At 37.1% G+C, this 7,206-nt stretch overlaps 1 pseudogene; it reads left to right on the forward strand.

The window, feature by feature from the left end:
• Positions 1 to 1,282: 1,282 nt before the first annotated feature.
• On the forward strand, positions 1,283 to 2,276 carry LOC102952833 (annotated as a pseudogene).
• Positions 2,277 to 7,206: the final 4,930 nt, after the last annotated feature.

Below are 7,206 nucleotides of genomic sequence, written 5' to 3' on the forward strand. Positions count from 1 at the left end.
CAGACATTTTTCTTAACAGGTGATTTTTCAATGAAATGTCATTTTGGCTTTGTGAGTATCCTTAGTGGCATGTACCAAATGACTCATTTCATTTGTGACCAGAGCCAAATTCAAATTTAATTTATCAGAGGGGACAAGTTAATGTATAACCTATTGTGCCACCTGGCATCCTAAATTAAATTTCCTGAGCATTTTTTACTGAAAACAGAATCAGGTATATGTTTTGTAAAGGCATTTTCAACTGTCAGCTGGGATTTCAGTCACTTTTATAGTTTTATAATTAATCCATTTGTTATAATTAATAAATAATAAATACCCAGGATTATTAATTTTGAAAATGACAAATGGGTTCTTTAGTTCTATGGAACTGAAATGGCATATGCTCTGAGCATTACAGAAATATGAAAACTTCTCACCTGAACTGTCATTCTAAGTCATATACTAGCTATTGTGCCTGCCTCATGAATACTATCATAGAGTGAAGTGTTCATTTGAGATTCAAACTCAAACCAGTTTAATTTCAAAACTCATGTTCTTTCTACCGCATAATGGTAGAGTTATATGTGTTCTGTTGAATCTTAGGAAAAGGGAGAACATTACAGAGTCTAATATAGAAAAGAGAATTTTTCAGACTACTTCAAAATGGCATCTAGACACAAAGCCCTAATTAACATTATGTATTAAAAAAAAAAAACAACAACAACTGAGGCTGTGTATATACAGAATGCTGAGTTATTAAGGCCACTTGCTGTCCGGAGTAGCCTGTCATGTCACTAAAACACTATAATTATACCACAATATGTGCCCTATAACATTCTACATTCTAGCAGAGATTTTCTCATTCATATCCAAGTATTCAAGATTGTTTTATATGTTTGACTAAACCCAAATGAGTCCTTTTAAATAGTAAACAAAACATTTTACATGGATTTGTTTTTTTGAAGGTAAATAAGATATAAATTCACGAATGAAATATTTTCTTCTTATTTCAGAAGCAATTACTACCATTCTTATTCTTAATCAGAGGTTAAGACTACAGACCCTGAATCACATTCAAATCACCACTTCTTATTTGGACAACTTTGGGGAGTAGTGTGATCTCTCTGGGCATCTACAGTGGGAATAACAATGATGATAATAACAACTATAACACTGACCTCATTTAGTAATTATGAGAACAGAACAATTTTATTTATGTAAAGAACTTCAGGATCTCTGCTCCTCCCTGTTTGACAGACAGTTGCATCTTCTGGTACAGTGCCAGCCATGTCCCCAAGACATGATGGTGAAGGTCAGAGTAAATAGATTCAGCTGTATCAGGCACCTGGTCACCAGGGCTGCTTTTCACTCTGGCAAAATGGATATTGTCACCATCAGTGACGTCTTCCTTGACCTCAACTACATGATCAACATGTTCCAATATGATGCCACCCACAACAAATTGAACAGCACAATCAAGGCTGAGAATGGGAAATTTGTCATCAATGGAAAACCCATCTCCGTCTTGGAGGAGGGTGATCCCACCAACATCAAATGGCATGATGCTGGTGTTCAGTATGTTGTGGAGTCCACTGGAGTCTTCACCACATGGAAAAGGCTGGGTCTCACTTGAAGGGTGGGGCCAAGAGAGTCATCATCTCTGCCCCTTCTGCTGGTGCCATATTTGTGATGGGAGTGAATCATGAGAAGTATGGCCACTACCTCAAGATTGTTGACAATGCCTCTTGTACCACAACTGCTTGGCCCCTCTGATTAAGGTCATCAGTGACAAATTTGGCATTGTGGAGGGATACATGACTACAGTCCAGACCATCCCTCCCACCCAGAAAACTGGACAGCACCTCTGGAAAGCTGTGGCATGATGGCAAAGGTGCTGCTCAGAACATAATCCCTGATTCTACTTGCACTGCCAAGGCTGTAGGCAAGGTCATTCCTGAGTTGAATGGGAAGCTCATTGTCATGACCTTCCAAGCCCCCAACCCCAGTGTATCAGTTGTAGATCTGACGTGCATCCTGGAGAAAGCTGCCAAATATGATGACATGTAGAAGGTGGTGAAGCAGGCATCAGAGGCCCCCTCAAGGGCATCCTGGGCTACATGGAGAATCAGTTTGTCTCCTATAACTTTAACAGTGACACTCATTCTTCTACCTTCGACACTGGGGCTAGGCTAGCTCTCAGTGACCTCTTTGTCAAGCTCATTTCCTGGTATGACAGTGAATTTGGCTATAGCAACCAAGTGGTGGACATTATGGTCCCTGTAGCCTCTAAGGAGTAATAGCCCCCTGGACCACCAGTCCCAGTAAGAGAAAGGAAGAGAAAGATTCTCAGCTGCTGGGGAACCTTTACCCCAACTCATCCCCTAACATACTGAGAATCTCATGACCTCTACACAGTTTCCATCCCAGATCCCCTAAAGAAGGGAGGGACTTGGGGAACCCTACTGTGTCATGTACCATCAGTAAAGTATACTGTACCAAAAACAAACTTCAAACAATACTTACAGTTAGTGAGTACTCCAAAAACATCGTGTACTACTCTTTGTTGTTAAAGTCTTCATACTTATGGTACCTTAGCATGATAGCTTATTTATCTCTAATACTCAAATCTCAATCACTACTATATTTTTCTCCTTTTCTTCCTTTTTGCCTCATTTCTTCTTACCATAGTCTCTAAATAATAATTGCAAAATATGTAAAAATAAAACCCACGATGTCTGCATCTAAGCACACATACTATAAATATTTTGGAACTTTTTTTCTCAGTACCTCCTGTAAATAGGTTATACCTATTTACACTGTAATTATGTTACATACACAATTCTAGGACTTTCTTTATTTACATAATGTTACAAAAAATCTCTTCACAACAAAAATGTTTTGTTATAAAAATATACTAGGTGTTAACGATATAAGTTAAGAATTTATACTAAGTTAATCAACAGTCTTGCCATTGTGAATCATTTAATTTCCTTTTATCTCTTTTTCTTTCTTTCTTTCTTCTTTTTTTTTAATCATGATAGTGAATGCTATGATTCATTCATTCACCAAGTTAGAATCTTTCCTGGCTCAACAAGACAGTAGAGAACAAAAGGAGGCAAAAGCCCTATCTTTGTAGAGCTAATGTTCTAGCTGAGGAAGGACAACTACACAGATAACCTCTGTATGTGTATAAAGGAATGGCATGTGCTATAACCAACATTAAGGTAAGATATGGGTATAAATAGTAATGGGTAGGCTCTCTTTTAGGAAAGCTGAATTTGGAAAGCCTCTCTGAGGAAAAGATATTTGAATAAACACCTGAATAAAATAATTAAGTCATAAAAATTTTAGTGCATAAAACTTATTACAAATATTTTTGAATGTTTGTATTTTTATATGTGGATGCAAATCAATAAATGCAAGAAATCTACGTAATTTCTTGTCCTATCCAAAAGTTACTCCCTAGCAGAATTTAGCATAAAAAAATCAATAATATTCTACTTTGTTAATGATAGTAATAGAAACACACTCATCTCACTGGTTGACATATGAGAGGTTGAAAATAAAGCTCACAGACTTCCATGAGTACTCAGGCCAATTTCCTTATCTCATAGGTTAGAGGTCATAGATCTGAAAACTGACTTTGGTTTCCTATTTGCCAGCAAAATTCTCATCTGTTTCTAAAATAAAATGTGAACAATATCCACGAATATGATCTGAACAGGTTCATCTCTTTGGATTCAAGTTATTGGCAACAACATACCTATTATCTTTATACTTACAAAACAACCCAAAATTTCCTGTGGAATCCCAGTACATAGAAACCTGTTATATTCAGCAATATGTAACTTGCAAAGGATTTCTGACCGTCAGGGTGCATAATGGAAATTGCCTTTGCTTAGAAGTTTACAGTCAGCCTTCCTAGAGAAGTTCCCACATTCAGCACTACAGCCCTTTGATCATAATGCAATAGGACAAATGTCAGGAAATACATTCCCGTAAAGTGAATAAATCTTGTTCTTTAACCCAGAAATGACTATAAACATTACCTTCATGGAAATTTCTCTCATATGCATATTTTCAGCTTCTGAGAGGGGAACACCGAATGACAATTAGGTAATGGTGTTTTTAATTGAGGACAAGATTAAACCTTACTGATCAGATTCTCACATAGTGCAAACTGATCATTTTGGTCTGTATGCTATAGTAAAGACATGACACATTGACCTCAGAGCATTCAAGAATTGTCTAATTTTATTTTAAAGAAAAAATGAAATGGATTTTGGTAAAGTTGTCTTGAGAAAAAATTATACAATATTTATGTATCCTTTTGTAGTATGCTTCTATATTTAGCAATTGCATTTTTCCTTTAGTTTCTTTTTGTAATATAACACTGTAGATACATAGATGGGACGTTACAGAGCTTAAAAGAACCTAAATGAAGACTTACGTTCATGTCTAAGCCTCAAATTGGATTCAAGAAGATGAAAAAGTGATTAAGAAAGAGAAACCATGAAATGAGAATGGACCCAGAAACTATAGAGGAGAATTATGTTAACATCGGGCAGCTAAGGGTCAGAAGTACCACGACAGGAGAAGGCAGAGAGAGAAGTAGAAAGAGAGACCTCAATCGTGGATAGAAATTAAGAGGCAAGAGGGAGAGGAAGAGAAGATAAATGTCAGTAGAGAGGATTATGTCAGACCTCAAATCATTTTTAAAAAATGATGTCAGAGAGGGCAGACAGGGGAAAGTAAAAGAAGATCTAGGGAAGAGGCAGAAGACCCAAAGTCTGGATTCTTTTGACTGAAAATGACACAATCACACTACAAACGTGTTGCACTTAAGAAGAAAATATCTCAAGGATACATAAGTATCTTAGAGAACATAAGACCTAAAAGTTCAACCAGGTCTTTCCAAGGACTACTCCAGGAATGAGAAAGCTGATTGTGGAAGCTCACAGAGCCTGGCTTGCCAAGATTTAAACGAGGAATGTTTGCAACCTGGGAAATGGCTGGTTGAGAAGCCCCAAAGCAGACCAGGAACACCGGGTCTCCTATGCAATGTCAAGGCTCAATACAGTCTGTCCTTGCCTGTGGATCAACATGTTTTCCACTGTGTAAACGATTTAAAGTAGTAAAACAACCCCCTTCCTATGACGTATACACTACCCCTGTAATGTATGCCAGCACGTCACTAACCTGATTGTACTGTTCCCCTGATAATCTGAGTATGCTTTATTCCTGCTTTTGAAACTACACATTCCTTTCCCCTGCACTCCTTGAAAGGTGCTGGTAAGATTCTCAATAAAAACTGGAGAACAGCTCTCTTCAGGGCCATCGCCACCAGAGCGCTTGGCCTCCTCACCCTCTCCTTTCTGACTGAGGAGTCTGGATTAATCTGCCATCCGCAGCCCCAAGGTGTGCTGGTCAAATCTGGCAGCTGGTAGTGTCCAGGATTCTTTTTCTTCCACTCGTCACTTTTTCCTCCATTCTTCCCTTTTTTGCAGACTGGCTTCTGGTTAGAAGTCTGGGTTTTCTAATGTCTTTCTTTCATTGCTAGTTTCTTTCTTTCTTTTCTTTTCTTTTCTTTTTTCTTTTCTTTTCTTTTCTTTTCTTTTCTTTTCTTTTCTTTTCTTTTCTTTTCTTTTCTTTTCTTTTCTTTTCTTTTCTTTTCTTTTCTTTCTATTTAGTATAGTCCACATCAGAGACTGCTTAGATTTCTGAATTTTGAATCTCAAATTATCAAAGAAAAATCATTCAATACAGTTGGGTCAAGGATCCACCCCTGGTATATTGCTTTAATCGTCTTTCATGAGGGAGTAATAATTAAATTGAGACGAGTTAGTCTTCCAGCTGTGGGACAGTTGTCAGGGAAGGAAGTCATGGAATACGTAGGAAAACTTGAAGATATCAACTTCTTAGAACTAAAGCATATTAAAGAAAGGCGTGATGGGAGAAGAATGTCTGGAGTCAGTAAAGTAAAAGGAGTTTTGAAGAAAAACAAACAGTAAGAGAGAATGGGAGAGACAGACTGTTAAAGAGGAATCAGCCCGACTGTAACCACAGTGCTTCCCACTGACATCTATGTTTGTGAAAACTCCCTAATGCCACAAAACTTGTTACCTAGCTCTACATTTTTAGGGAGAATGGAATGCCTACTTACAAATCACATAATTTAATCTTCCACAACTGACATCTTTTAAGCACAAGGATTGACTCTCTTTCTGATTGTGGTAAGAAAACGAATAAGAGATCTCCCCTCTTAATAGATGTTTACGTGTACAAAACTGTACAATTAACTATAAGCAAAATGTTGTTTAGCAGTTCTCTAGGACTTAATATTTTTTGAATTTACACATCTTAAAGAACTGTATACCCCTTGATTAGCAAACCACCCCTCCCCCAATTATTCCACCCCTCACCCACAAGCAACTATTCTTGTCTCTGCTTCTATGAGTTTGACTATTTGAGATATCTGATATGAGTGGAATCATATAGTGTTGTCTTTTTTGTGACTGGCTTATTTCACTTAGCCTAATGTCCTCAACATTCATCCATGTTGTTGTATATTTCGGGATTTCCTTCTTTTTAAGGTTGGATGATAATTCATTAAATGTATATATCACGTTATCTTTATCCATTTATCTGTTGAAGGACATTTAGGTTGTTTCCACATGTTGACTACTATAAATAGTGCTGCAGTGAACTTGAGAGTACTAACTAATATATCTTTGAGATCTTGATTTCAATTATTTTAGTTAAATACTCAGAAGTGGGATTGGTGGATCATATGGTGGTTCCATTTTTAATTATTTTAGGAATTTTCGTACTGTTTTCCATAGAAGCTGTACCATTTTGAATTCTCAACAACAGTGTAGAAGGACTCCAATTTCTTCACATCCTCACCAATACTTTTTGGTGTCTGTCTCTCTCTCTCTCTCTCTCTCTCTCTCTCTCTCTCTCTCTGATAATAGGCATCCTAACGGGTGTGAGGTAAGACTTCATTGTGGTTTTGATTTGCAGTTCGTGGATAGCGATGTTGAACATCTTTCCATATATAAGTTGGTTGTTTGTATATCTTCTTTGGAGAAATGTCTAGTCAAGTCCTTAGTCTTTTTACATAAGTGGATTATGGGGGGAGGGTGTTTCACTTGATTTGTAGGAATTCATTATATATTTTATAAGTTAATCCCTTACTAGATACTTGATTTGCAAATATTTGTCCCA

The sequence above is a fragment of the Panthera tigris genome, chromosome B4, assembly GCF_018350195.1.
Source record: "Panthera tigris isolate Pti1 chromosome B4, P.tigris_Pti1_mat1.1, whole genome shotgun sequence".
NCBI classification, from domain to species: Eukaryota; Metazoa; Chordata; class Mammalia; order Carnivora; family Felidae; genus Panthera; species Panthera tigris.